This window comes from Hippocampus guttulatus, chromosome 3 (assembly GCF_054856545.1).
Source record: "Hippocampus guttulatus isolate MCC_2025c chromosome 3, RoL_Hgut_1.0, whole genome shotgun sequence".
NCBI classification, from domain to species: Eukaryota; Metazoa; Chordata; class Actinopteri; order Syngnathiformes; family Syngnathidae; genus Hippocampus; species Hippocampus guttulatus.
The window spans coordinates 9834559-9849464 of record NC_141263.1 but is presented as its reverse complement, the minus strand read 5'-3'; positions in this window follow the sequence as shown (position 1 = coordinate 9849464).

The window sequence follows — 14906 nt, the reverse complement described above, 5'->3', positions numbered from 1 at the left end:
CAAGTTGTGCTCTTTTTTATCACCCTTGGCGTGTTCACTTCTCAATTTTTCATTTTTTTCATAATGAGATCGACGAAATTGATTATAAATAAAATACTTTTGCCGCCAAAACAAAAATGTATACAACAATTTGTGCCGAAATGTGTTTTTTCATCTCTCTTCCTAAGATCATCTAGATCACAGGTGTCAAAGTCGAAACCCCACGTACTTATGTGGCCCGTGAAAGCAATTGACGCGCATCAACTTCCATAAACCCTGCTAAAATCTGTACTGAAATGCCAAGATTCTATATGAATAATGTCGAGATTTTGTGATAATTTTGTTACCTGTTAAACACTCAACCAAACAATAATTGAACAAAATATGACTGGCTTCAGAATTGGCAATTCATTCATATGTTGTTGTTAGTAAATAATCTCATCATTGTATTTCTGATATTCACTCCATGTACATGACTTTGTAACAGCGGTGGTTGATTCAAGTTGCTCTATAAACACAGTTGAGTTGTACAATTAACAAAATATAACCATTTAATCAAATTTCACCGTCGTACCGGCCCACCGAAGGAAGGTGTAACCCCAAAGCAGCCTGTGACAAAGATGAGTTTGACACCCCTGGTCTAGATCTATTCGCAAAATGTAAGTTATTATTAAAAAAATACATCCCCTTTCACATGTGCTAAGGAGAGCACTAATACCATATAAAAAAGGAGAACAGTCGACCATGTGTTAGTGTGATCATATAACAGGAAATGACATGCCACCACTGATATTCTAGCATGTCGACAGAAACACACCCTAAATGAGTGCAAAGGTGTCTTGAAACTTCTTCCGCCGGTCGTTTGATGTTCCCAGTAACTAAAATACTGTGCCCATCGCGTCACCGGACTTCGCTCACCTTCCTCAGTGGATGTTTCTATCGAGATGACCTTTTTACAATGTCCATCAATCGGTGTGGTCAGCAACACTTCAAAGAAGCACAATGTTTCTTTTTCATGTTTCGAATCAGAGCCAGGTCTGCTGGAACCTGCTGTGAAAAAGCACAATCGTCCTACGGCAATCTCAATTCATTGTTTTTTTTATATTTTTTTCTAAACGTTCTCACATATTGTCAACCGAATCAGCTTCATTTCCTAGTTCACAATTTTGTAGAAAATATGAGTAATTTATAAGGTCTCCCAAACAATATTTCAAACAAAGAAGAAAACACCATTCTCGTAATATTAACATATAAGTCAATTCACTTTCAATTCAATTTCTTTAATTGAATTTTAACCATATACTTTCAGACTTGCTACCAATCCTGCAGATTGTGGACGGCAGGAGCAATAGTGTCTCAAGTAAAATGTGAAACATGCATTCTATTTTATCAATTTTTGACCCATTTTGGAAAAGCCTCAACCAAACCCAGGCAATATGGCATCCCCTCATTAATTTAATGAAACCCATGTGCATTATCTGAAATGGAAATGTAGCTCGAAATGTACCGTATTACAACATTGGTTAAAACCATAGGTTGTATCATGTTTCCGAACCAGAGACACCATTCCCCCTGCCAACGCGTGAGATAATCCATGACGCAAAAAAGAATTTTGGGTTCACTGCCAGTGCTGACATAAACCTTATCTTGCAACATAGTTCTGCTGTTTTTTTTCGCCACATTCTTCAACAACCGATTGGAATTTGTTGCCGCATATTAAACAGAAGTGAACCGAACCCAAAACGTCATCATGTTGCTGATAGTCAGCAAGTCCCCCCTCTCAAAAAAAAAATAAATCGCTGCCGTGTGAGCCGTGCAAACATCACAACTTGATACAATAACGAACAGCATTCGTCACACTGAATTATCAATACTACACGTGCTACACAACATACCCTAATTCACAAGGCGCATTCACAACAACCGCGACCTTAACAAAGAAAGTAAAAAGAAATTTTCCATTTCTACGTCAAAAAGATCTTCAAGCATTAGAAAGAAAAGCCAAATGAGCCCCTGCTGCGGGCATCACACGTCAAATCTCGAGTCGCTGGACAGTATGGACCTTGACGACTTGGACATCAAGATGGCCGTTGGCCACCATGCTGACCAGAAAATGTGCGACCCACCTGCTGTGTCCAAAAAGAGGTTCAAAAGCAAACCGCAAAATAACTATACAAATCAGTTTTAAGCCAATAAACTGATGAGATGTCGTAATGTAACGGGGCACCAATTTTGAAAAGCGACGCATAAACATGCTCCCGTATATGCTCAAACAGTACGTGCACAAACCGAAAGTCGCACAAACCTACCCGCAAAACGCGTTTGTTTATATCTAGATTCCTCCCTTCGCCCGTTAAACCGAGATATACACAAAAAACGACCCAATACTAAATCAAGAAATTCATTCAATCATCCATTCTCCGATCCGCCTTACCCTCACGAGGTTCGCGGGGGAGGGGGGGGGGGGTGGTGGAGCTTATTCCAGCCATCTCCGGGCAGTAGGAGGGGGACACCCTGAACCGGTCGCCAACCAATTACAGGGCACACAGACACAAGCACAACCACCCAAGCCCATGCTCACACCTAGGGACAATTTAGAGTTTCCAATCGGCCCGCCATGCATGTTATTGCAATATTAATATTAAACAAATCAACACACACACAAAACGGGAGATAAGATGAGACGAGTTTGTTGTACTTCCTCCTACAACCTCTCAAATCACTATTACCTGTTTACATTCCCAACAAACAAACAAACAAACAAACACCCATCAGGAAGCGATATAGTAGCAGGGTTAAGCACTGTGCATTTTTCCAGTGTTAAATGGGATCGACATTACAAAAAACGTCATGCTAGTGTGCAACAGCTCATCCCTTTTTTTTTCTTTTTTCCTAGCACTCTTCCAGCATGCAGAGCTAAGCACCATACACTGCTCAAGGCTGCCAAGTGGCTTATCTATGCCGCAACTGTCTTTGGTAAACACCACCTAGGGTGTGTGATTTTCCAAAATGCCACTGCTGACCTTAAAACGTGCAGTCATTCTAAGTTAACGAAGCCAATTTAAAAATATCCACTCGTGACCCTGGAACATAAACATTGATCAAGCTGGAAGATTTTGCTCTTGTGACGAACGAAATTAGAAATCCAGCTCGTGTATGCACAAACAAGACATGTCTTAAAATCTGACGTTTTTTTTTTTTATGACTCAAACCAACAAGAATTTGTATGTTCGACGATAGCTTCAACTCTAGCCATTAAATTTCATAATGAGGGAAGGCACAACACAATCCAAGGATAGCAAAGCTGTAACTGAATTTACAAAATTTCATGACACAAGACCATCATTTCTCTCACATCAGGAGCCGTGATGGCTCTTCTCATGTTTCAAGAGAACTGTGCATCTTATGAACGTAATCTAAAAAACATTGGAACATAATTGGAACATTCTGGCAATTAGCAGCATAACAGAAGCAGTTCTAAGATAATTGAAACCCACAGACAGATAACAGTTACAAATCATCCAAATCAAGGCCATCACTGTATACTTACACATTCTACTTCCTCCCAGAAACTTAACAACGTCCCACATACGTCCACTGACGACCACTCAACACAAACAAAAAATTGTGTCCACGACTTACAAACAACTTTCTAACCATCTCGTGACCTTCCGGCCCTTTTCAACCTAAACACACGGTGACCTCCTCATTCGTAGCATCACTGTGTCAAACCTCACCTGCCTGTTCCTTTCTTTATTCTCAACATACTCAACTTCCATCATCAACTTACGTCTCACCATCAACATTTTCACTTGCCTTTCACCCACTATAAGTATCCAAAACTCTCTGTGTCTCCACACCCATACTCAACCAATTTCTTTCTTTACCTGATTTACACATACTTCATGTAGCGCCGGTTGAAATAATGAAGCTCAAGTGGCGTTAGGAATTATAATAAAAACAGTTACAATTACAAGTAATTATAATAGATGCCATACAAACCTTCTACACTGCAAAAGCCAGAAAATAAAACAAACAAGACTCCATGAGTCGCTCCAAGAGTCACGCTTATCTACACACACACACGCAAAGACTAATCCAACACATATCCGCAGACACAACTCTACAGACAAACCAAAATATTCACCTTGCTACCACTCTCAACCAAGTTAAGCATCTACAAACTTTTGTCACCTGCTAGAACACTTCACTACATCCAAATATCGATGTACAACATCAATTTACCGTCAAACAAGCCGCTATCACTTTCCGTGTTCCTTCAAAATGAAACTTCCTTCCATCAAGAAGCCAACAAGGAAAGTTGCTATCTCTTGCTGAGAAGCAGGAATGTCTCGTCATGCACTTACAAATTTACTCTTTGGACAGTCACGGGAAATGTGGCCTTCTGCCCCACAACACCAACAAATAAGAATTATTACTTATTAAAAGTTAATGGTGGAAAAGGAGATGTCGAAGTTGGAAGGGATGAATACAATGATGGTGTAACAGGATTTGTGGATGTCATCCCAAGCTCACTTTCTCTATCCACTTTCTGTTTTACTCCTGTCCGTAAACCTACCGGTCCCAACTCATCATCCTCTCTCCTGTGAAACATAACGTTTCCATCGCTCTTGTCATGGTTAAATTCCATCTCACTAACGCGTTCCCTTCTTTCAACTTACTCTATTCCCTCTTCCTCATTCACTTTCTGCTTCTTTTCAGCCAAGAACATCCAGAACTCAATGTCTTCGAACCCATCCATATTCATTTTCGCACATAGTTCTAATATTATCCTGCAGGTGCAGTAATGTTTGTGTGTTCAGCCGGTCAGCAAAATTATAAATTTTTTATCCACAAATTTAGATGTTTTATCTTAGAAGGACATTGGCTCTCTACGAATTTCCGGTCCGTACATGTTAACTTCATTTTAGGATCCATTTTATCCATTTGGTATCCCCCATTCCGCAAATTTGAGAGTCAGCGGTTTACCTAGGGTAACTAGGCTGACTTTTCCCTTGAACAGGGTGGCAATTTCTCCGACTGAGGTAATTTCCAACCTTCTACCACCAAGGTGGCGGAAAATTCTTGCATCTGCTTCCTCAGACAGTTGCCACAACAAATGTCCTGTTCAGATGAGGTAGCGAACCTCCACTCACACAGTTACACAGTCATTCATTTATGCGCATTTAATTAGCTTTTATCCGACTACCTTCACCCGAGGTAACGCACTGTATACACATTATTTACACCCGGAGTTTAATACACATTATTTACACACGGAGTTTAAGCATGTGCAGGACACCGTCGCCCTCACCAGTTTATGAGACTTGCCGGTCTATATGCCTGATAGGGACTAGTATGGCTCAGGGCTTTGCGGCTTAAAAAGACCACGTCTTTTTTTGCCGGCGCGCAAACACTCAATCAACGTTGAAAGAGTCCCTTCTCAACAAACCCCTCTCAGAGAGGGTTTCAATTAAAAACAGGTTTAAAGACCACCCCGACCTCCGTCTTTACAAACCCCGCGCGCAAACACTCACCTAGAGTGTTTAAGCGGAGTTTAAGTACGTACAGGACACCGCCGCCCTACTTACCACCAAGAGTAGTCCTCTCTCCTCTGGATTCGCTTCAACCCTCAGCCCCCAGACGAGGAGCTGAAACCCAGTCCCGGAAAGGGTGTTTTTGCCGTGGCCACGGTCTTCCTGGCCGTCAACTCAGCGTCTGGAGGCGTCAGGTATATTGCGATCCCGGACGAGCCCCCAAAAATGTCAGGTTTGTCCAATTTGACACTCAGGAATAAACAAAAGGAGGAGACAGGAGACTCGATTCTGGTACCAGGAGGGAACGAGGAGAAGCATTCGGTTTCAGGTCTCGGCACGTAACCCTAACGATCTCCCCCTTCACCTCCTCATTTATTGGGAAAGCTACTACATAGGTGTGTCCAACCTAAAGGGTGGGGGCTGTTGAACACACACTGAACTTGTTTGACTATGTGTGTGTATGTGAGTGCAAATTACGTACATGTGTGCAATTGTCACAAAAACATCACGCCGCAGGTGGTGTTGATGGCTCCATTCACTGTTCACCCTTGCTCACTGTTTAGTCTTAACACTTATCTCTTCCCAACCACGTCCTCGGAAAGGTGGTTGCGTCCCTAAACTTCCACACAGTGCACCAAGCATTCTTGATTATAAAAGTGAGTAGATAATGGATAAAATGTGAGTACATAATAAAGAATGTATCTTTATTAAAAGCAGAAGCGTTCTTCATTGCAGGCATAGTCAATTAATGATTGCAAGCATAAGCGTTCTTCTTTGCAAGCATAATCAATTTATCATGTCAGGCATAAGCGAATGTATGATGACTAAAAATAATCAATCCAACAGTGCTCTACATATTTCTTTTTCTCCTTGCGGTAGAAAATAAAGCAATAAATAACTCAGCTGTTTGGCCTGTGTAATATGTTAAACTGTCACCCTTATCCCATCATGCCATTATCCACATGCTGCGCTTTGAGATGTGCATCATGTCTTGTCTTGCGCTATGAAGCAGAAGATGTCCCTTCCTGTGCCTTCTGAGATCACACTGCAAGGCCTCAAGGGTAGGAGATGAGCAGGGAGGCTTATGAGCATGCAGAAAATGAAAGCCAATGAGAGGCAGCAGCAGAGAAATTGAAGTACATAGCAGAAGACGTTGAGGTGAGAATGGCTCAAAAAAAAAAAAAAAGAACAGCAAAAGATTAACAGACAAGGAGCGAGGCAACGTGACTCATGTGTCTTGGTTGAGATTGCTGTATTCCACCCTGCTCAACAAATTGGATCAAGCTCAAGTGAATCATAGACCAAACCTTGATAATCTGTACAAATTTAACTGTTTTGAATATTTTATAACCTGAGGGAAACCACATTGTGTCGTGCATCAATGATGTATTCCTCTTGGCAGAGATTAATTTTGACAAAGCCAAAAAAACAAAAAAGGTAACTGAGTGTTGTTCGTGCTGTTGTGGCCTTAGAATTTTAATTATTGACATAAATTACCTCACCTGACTTATGTGCAGGCAGCGTGAGATCGGTTTCCACTCAATGACGGTGTGGATGTGGGTGTGAATGGTTGTTTATGTCTATGTGTCCTGTGACTGACTGGCGGCCAGTTCAGGGTGTAATTTCTCTTCCGCCCAAAGTCAGCTGGGATAGGGTCCAGCAATTACTCGCTACCCTGATCAGGATACACTGTGTTGAAAATGGATGGGTGGATGGATGACAAACTACATGGCACGTGGGGTGGGGATGAACTGTATATGCTGCAGGTATGGTGAAGACAATGAGACAATTTAATTGCTTCTTTTTCAAATTTCAAAACAAAACAAACACTATGTGTCAATGTTGAATGCAATATTTTTGAGATGTTGAAATCTCAGGTGATTCCATCAAATGCACAGTATATACAGCATATAACTGCAAAAACATATATTGTCAAGAAACAAAATGCATCGATATTTAAGTAGTCGGTGGGGGATTTCATCAGAAAGTCTCTGGGGTAGGCTCCAGTTACCAACACATTTTTTTTTAAAAATATGCATGGCCAGAGGTGCGTATCGATGAGCTTGACTGCCAACAATCAAATCCTATCCTTCTGAAAACCCACCTACCTTTTCCCAGGCATTTGTTGATCAGCAGGGTTCATTGGGATAAATCATTTCTTCCCCATTGGTCAGTTGAAAAAAAATGTGTGACCAAGAAACAAGATTTCTGCTTTCACACTCATAACTCAGTGTTGCCCCTATTCTGCACCAATCGTGTTCACATCTCTCTTTTTCAAGTTATTAGGCAGCGTGCTGCTGTTACGCAACTCGAAACGGGGCAAATCTGGAACAAAGAATATATTTGAATTTCCACAACTGAGTTGTTTTCAAGAGACTTATGATGAGATCTCGCTGCTGTGAGTCTTTGAAGGGCAAAAATGCTTCAAGAGGCATCTTCAGAAGCTTGACAGTGAGCCCAAGTCAGGGACTTTATCATGATGCCGACTGCTGAGACCACTTACAATGTTAATCGCATGCTGTGTCGAGATCACAGACTGACTGACAGATTGAAACGCTGGGTCAGGCCCTTCAACGACTTCACCAGTGATTTTATTTAATTTTTTTCTTTGCTCTACCTTCAGGTACTTGAAAAGCACAAGTGTGACTCAGGATCTTAGCAGTATGCTACAAAAAATCCTGAAAATGAAATTCAGAGGGGACAATATTCTATTTAGTTGCCCCTGGAAACACTGGACAGCGGACACCCCTGTCAACCAAGCTGAAACCACACAGGCCCTCACTTGTTTTTCAGATTTTTATTGTAATAGACAAAACATATCTGTGAATTCAATCTCATCCAAAACAAGATAATTGTATTTAAAATAAGTAAGAAGAACAATGATGACAATGAACACACAAACATGACACATATAAAGGGAACACCCCCCCCCCCCCTGCAAAATGTTTAATTTTAAGATGATAACTTATTGTGTCAGTCCTCTAAACTGTTAAACAATATTTGCTGGTGGCTGAATGCTTGGTTTTGTAAAATATTTATTTTGGTACTGCACATGAGAACAATGTTAATTGCAGTATCTGCTTGATTGAGGAAGGCAGTTGAGATTCTGTTTAAAGTGGGAGTTTGCAGTGTTAAAACTGCTAGCTAGCAATATTTTAATTCTGGATCTCATCCTTTCCCACTTCGAGGCATGACCCTCACTAGCATCAACAAGTGTGATTCTCGAACATGGCCATTCATAATGGCATATGATTATGAAACTGTGTTGTCGGATAAATAGTCACAGACAATACTCACACACACACACACCACTGCAACAAAATAGAAGCACTAGCAATGCTAAGATAGCCATAGCACTGTAAACAAGTCAATGTTAACCACAGCTGCTACATTGGTAGCATGATTTATTCCTTTTGTCATGTTTCTATCACAGTAATGTTAGTGGTTTTAAGGTTATTGTTTTGTGTTTTTTAATTGGCATGTATAATTATTAAAAAGCAAAAGGAATTGACAAACTCACCCGTCAAACAGAAATGCAGCTAATTCCATGTCTCAGATTCCGGTTGTCCCTTTTGTTTGCTATCTGAAGCCCTACCGTTGGTAGTAATCAGTTTAACAAAAAAAAAAATCCGTAGGTAGATAATCCACCATAGTTTCAGCAAAGTTCCAGAAGACAAGGAAAGAGGTCAGTACAAGGCCATGGGAGTGTGCTCCCCAGTGCACATGAATGATTGAAACATTAGGCATGCCTTCTGTCTCTAATTGTTTTTATTTGGGTGCAATGGTTTCTTGCAACTCAAATTAGAGGTAGAAAATGAGCCAGATTTTCTCAAATATCATTTGACTCATGCACTAGTGTTGGTGCATGCTGACAGGTTTAACAAATATGGGGGTTTTTTTCTCATTAAATTGAAAATTCTCCCTTTTAAGCTTTGACTAATGCAATCCTTGCATGAGCGAGATGAGATCTCGCTGCTGTGAGTCTTTGAAGGGCAAAAATGCTTCAAGAGGCATCTTCAGAAGCTTGACAGTGAGCCCAAGTCAGGGACTTTATCATGATGCCGACTGCTGAGACCACTTACAATGTTAATCGCATGCTGTGTCGAGATCACAGACTGACTGACAGATTGAAACGCTGGGTCAGGCCCTTCAACGACTTCACCAGTGATTTTATTTAATTTTTTTCTTTGCTCTACCTTCAGGTACTTGAAAAGCACAAGTGTGACTCAGGATCTTAGCAGTATGCTACAAAAAATCCTGAAAATGAAATTCAGAGGGGACAATATTCTATTTAGTTGCCCCTGGAAACACTGGACAGCGGACACCCCTGTCAACCAAGCTGAAACCACACAGGCCCTCACTTGTTTTTCAGATTTTTATTGTAATAGACAAAACATATCTGTGAATTCAATCTCATCCAAAACAAGATAATTGTATTTAAAATAAGTAAGAAGAACAATGATGACAATGAACACACAAACATGACACATATAAAGGGAACACCCCCCCCCCCCTGCAAAATGTTTAATTTTAAGATGATAACTTATTGTGTCAGTCCTCTAAACTGTTAAACAATATTTGCTGGTGGCTGAATGCTTGGTTTTGTAAAATATTTATTTTGGTACTGCACATGAGAACAATGTTAATTGCAGTATCTGCTTGATTGAGGAAGGCAGTTGAGATTCTGTTTAAAGTGGGAGTTTGCAGTGTTAAAACTGCTAGCTAGCAATATTTTAATTCTGGATCTCATCCTTTCCCACTTCGAGGCATGACCCTCACTAGCATCAACAAGTGTGATTCTCGAACATGGCCATTCATAATGGCATATGATTATGAAACTGTGTTGTCGGATAAATAGTCACAGACAATACTCACACACACACACACCACTGCAACAAAATAGAAGCACTAGCAATGCTAAGATAGCCATAGCACTGTAAACAAGTCAATGTTAACCACAGCTGCTACATTGGTAGCATGATTTATTCCTTTTGTCATGTTTCTATCACAGTAATGTTAGTGGTTTTAAGGTTATTGTTTTGTGTTTTTTAATTGGCATGTATAATTATTAAAAAGCAAAAGGAATTGACAAACTCACCCGTCAAACAGAAATGCAGCTAATTCCATGTCTCAGATTCCGGTTGTCCCTTTTGTTTGCTATCTGAAGCCCTACCGTTGGTAGTAATCAGTTTAACAAAAAAAAAAATCCGTAGGTAGATAATCCACCATAGTTTCAGCAAAGTTCCAGAAGACAAGGAAAGAGGTCAGTACAAGGCCATGGGAGTGTGCTCCCCAGTGCACATGAATGATTGAAACATTAGGCATGCCTTCTGTCTCTAATTGTTTTTATTTGGGTGCAATGGTTTCTTGCAACTCAAATTAGAGGTAGAAAATGAGCCAGATTTTCTCAAATATCATTTGACTCATGCACTAGTGTTGGTGCATGCTGACAGGTTTAACAAATATGGGGGTTTTTTTCTCATTAAATTGAAAATTCTCCCTTTTAAGCTTTGACTAATGCAATCCTTGCCATTTTGAAATAATTGCTTCGTTCATTCATCGCCAGATTTCCTTTTGTGTTTTTGTTTTTTGTTGGAGAGTTTACTATTAATTTCCTTCAGCGGGGATACAATTACCCCGTGGAACGCAAACGTGTTTATTTGGATACCTGCAGTCAGTCCCATCATTATGCCTGTCAAATATTGACACCCGGAGAAACTCAGTTGATTTTTACAAGATTCTTCATCACAAACTGCTTATTTGCCAAAGTGTTAGATAAACATTGGAACTCAAAGAAATAGCCTGTTGAGGATTCATAACATGTTCACATCAATACATCTGAGCTCCTGTTTTTTAATCTCTGCAGGCCTCTGTAACATAAGTTTTAGTCAAGGTCTAATCACCATCATCATCATCTTGGTGTTTATCTACAACGCTAACCCTTTCTTAATTAACTTGAACTGAAATTTTCATCTCTCTCTCTCTCTCTATATATATATATATATATATATATAAATTCCTTGTTGTCATACTTACTTAGTAGTATGTAGTCCATTAACTCCTTATTGTTAATAACGACAGGATGCTCCTGTAATCATCCCCACAAGCTCTCTCAACCTTTTGTAAAATAAACTAGTCAGTTTATGTAGTTAGCACTGCAGCTCCAGCTGGGAAGGAGGTACAAAACAACCATAAAATGATTAAAAAAAAAAAAAAACTAAAACAAATGCACAATATTTACAGATAACCAACATGCTGAAGAAGGCATGTTTCTATCTCAGAATTCTTCTGTTGCATGTAAAAGAAACAGGGAAGTGAATGTCAATTTTCTGCATGGACAAATCCTCTCACCAGTCAGGAAAAAAAAAAACTACACAATTTGATTTTAAGAGAGCTCGGATTGTGTATACAGCTGAACAACCTTTGTATCAAATTTGTATTGTAGATCTACTTTATGCATTTCTACTCAAGCTCTCCTTCATGTTACTGTTGTGGCTTTCGCCAATAGCTATGTAACGATTGCAAAAACGAAATCCTCAATAATGGCACATTTTCATGTAGCTGGTTGGCAGTTCTGGCGTCATCCTCACGAGAGTACCAATTAGGAGTGATTTGAAATGCTGGGCTTCAGAAGTGGGTTGAAGATAACAATGGTTCACATTTTGACGTCAGGCACGACCACTGCATCAAACATTCTCTTAGAAAACAATTTTATTTGAAAAGCCATATTTTCAAAAGAAAGGAAGCTGTCTTGACATGCAGCATTGGCATTGAATGCATCTTTTTGATCTTCTGTTTTCTTTCTTCTGCGAGTGATAAGATACAGTAGTTTTAGTGTCATTTCCAAACGATGTTTAATCAGGTCTGTTAGTCCCAAGACTCTTTGGGCTTTTCTCACAGACAGGCACACAGGCACCTTCGTGGGTGTTTTCTATGACATGCCGCACCGCACCTTATAATTTGGTGACAAAACCTTTATATGGTACCAGATAAAAGCAGGTCTAAGCTGCGATGCTGGTTATGTAATGTGATTTTGGTGCATTTGATTGAGGCGGCGGTCACTGATTGTGTGCGGGCAGCATGGGATTGGTTCCCACTCAATGATGGTGTGAATCAAGTCAAGTACAACTTTATTGTCAAATGTGCAGCATACAGCACAGATGAAATGTCTTCCCTCTCAAACCGACAAGAGAGAATGTGGGTGTGTATGGCTATTCATCTCTTTCTGTGCTCTGCAACTGAGTGGTGACCAGGTCAGGGGCTAGTCCGCCTTTTCCCCAAAGTCACTTGGGATAGGCTACAGCAACCTCCACGACCGTCTTCAGGATAAGCGGTGTTTTAAATGGATGGATGATAGACGTGGAGGCAGACAGAAGTTGTCAACGTATTTAATTCATAACTATGATAAAAAAAAGCCTTCATTGAACCTTCAGAATCATTGTACAAATCAATGAATTAAAGTTTTTATCATCATCGTCTACAATATAGTTTTTTAAATGGCTTAGGTGGGTTGACCCTGATTGGGGGTGGAAGATGATGCCTACTTGACAAATCAACTGAATGGCGATGGGATCCAACAAACGTAGACTCAAACAAAAGTCGATACAAACTCACCGACTAAATTGCGATCAAAAGAACCAGGAAAACTATACATGAACAAAAAGTGCTTGCAAGCAAAGGCGACGAAAAAAAAACTCAGAGATGTCAACAAATCGACAAAAGTCCAATTTCATGAAAACAAAAACATGAGCAAGGTCAAAGACAAAAAATAAATACTTACAAAGCGAGATGCTACAGCGCAAAAAACGACCGTAACAAGATCGAGAGCATGACAAAAAATTGACACCTGGGCAAGAGCAGCAACAAGGTCAATAATCTGACAAGAGACATGGGATCTTGGCAGTCCTTAAATACATGGCTTAATCATGATGATCAAATTGGCAGCAGGTGTGCACACTGGAAAAGCCCTCCACTGCCCCCTGCTGGAGACACACAAGAACAAGATCATGACACTAGTCTTGTTTTAAATGGCCCATTTTTGCTCATTTAAAGCACCCAGGTCAGCTCGTCACTGTAACATAGACATTCAGATTAATTCAGAGGGATTTTCTATTTGGCAAATTGGCATATAGACACATCATTATTATTGAAAAGTCAATATCTTGTTAAAGTGGATTTACAGAGTGCACATTGGTGAGTAGTCACACAATATCCACTGAGAAATTGTTTTGATGAAATTAATTTTCGATGAAGCTGCTCCATTTCAACATGAGTGGATTTGTCCGAACAGCAACCCTCAATCATGGCTCCGGGCATCTCTATTTGCTTCATTCCAAATCGCATGCCACTCTCTTCCACTCTCTTCTGTTGTAAGACCTGTAAAACCCAACAGGATCTAGTGCAGTCAAGTGGAACCACTTATGCTGCTTCTCAACTCCCGCCGCCAAATTATGACATATTATGAAAAAGCGCAACGCTTCCAAGTTGCTGGAAGTCTTTGAAAGTGTCTGCTCAGAATTTCTCCCTGCTGTGATTGTTCTTTTAATGTTATAGCAACAGGGTAAAATCAATTATGTAATTTCCCAGGTTTTCACCGCTTGTGATTGCCACTGCAAATTGCTGTGAAATATACTGTACTATGTTAGGCATTCGTAATTTCACAAATATATTTAGTGGAGAGTGTCTGTGGCCTGTTGGTACTGTCACAGAAAGTGTTGAGATCGGCGGTACAGTTTTTACGATCACAATCATCAAGGTATAAAGCTGTAATGGTTGTATAAAAACTAGAGCTGTTAAACGATTAAAATATTTAATCTAATTAAAAATGCAACTGTCATAATTAACTCAAATTCACTAAAAATTAATCATCATTACTCACGCATTTTTGATCGTTTCTGAATTTCCTTTTATTTTTTTTGTCCTATTTTTCCCCATTTTCCATCAACAACAGTGAAAAAAATGTTTTGTCACACAACTGCTGCTTTAACAGCTCTTTTTATGGAATCAAAACAGAGAAATATACCATTCTAAAGTGCACATCTAAGGTAAACTAGTACTCAGCCTATAGTGGATTTAAGCCATGGTTGCATACTTTGTTTTCTCAAGTTTGCTTTGCAGCAGTCAGGCTATGTTGATTCTGTTGGTCCTTCTTGCGTGGAAGTCTCTCTACGGTTTTGTGTAGACATCATTTCGGATGACTACACTTGGTTCGATGACAACACTGGAGACGTTTTATTTTCGCTAGGTCGCTACCACTGCACCGCTGAACTTTCGTTGTCATGTCACCGCCTCTGCGCACCGTCACCGTCAGACGAACACAGAGAAGCTCCACCCGCTTTATTTACATGGACACGGAACACAGTAACCTTACACACAAAACAGTTCCAAACA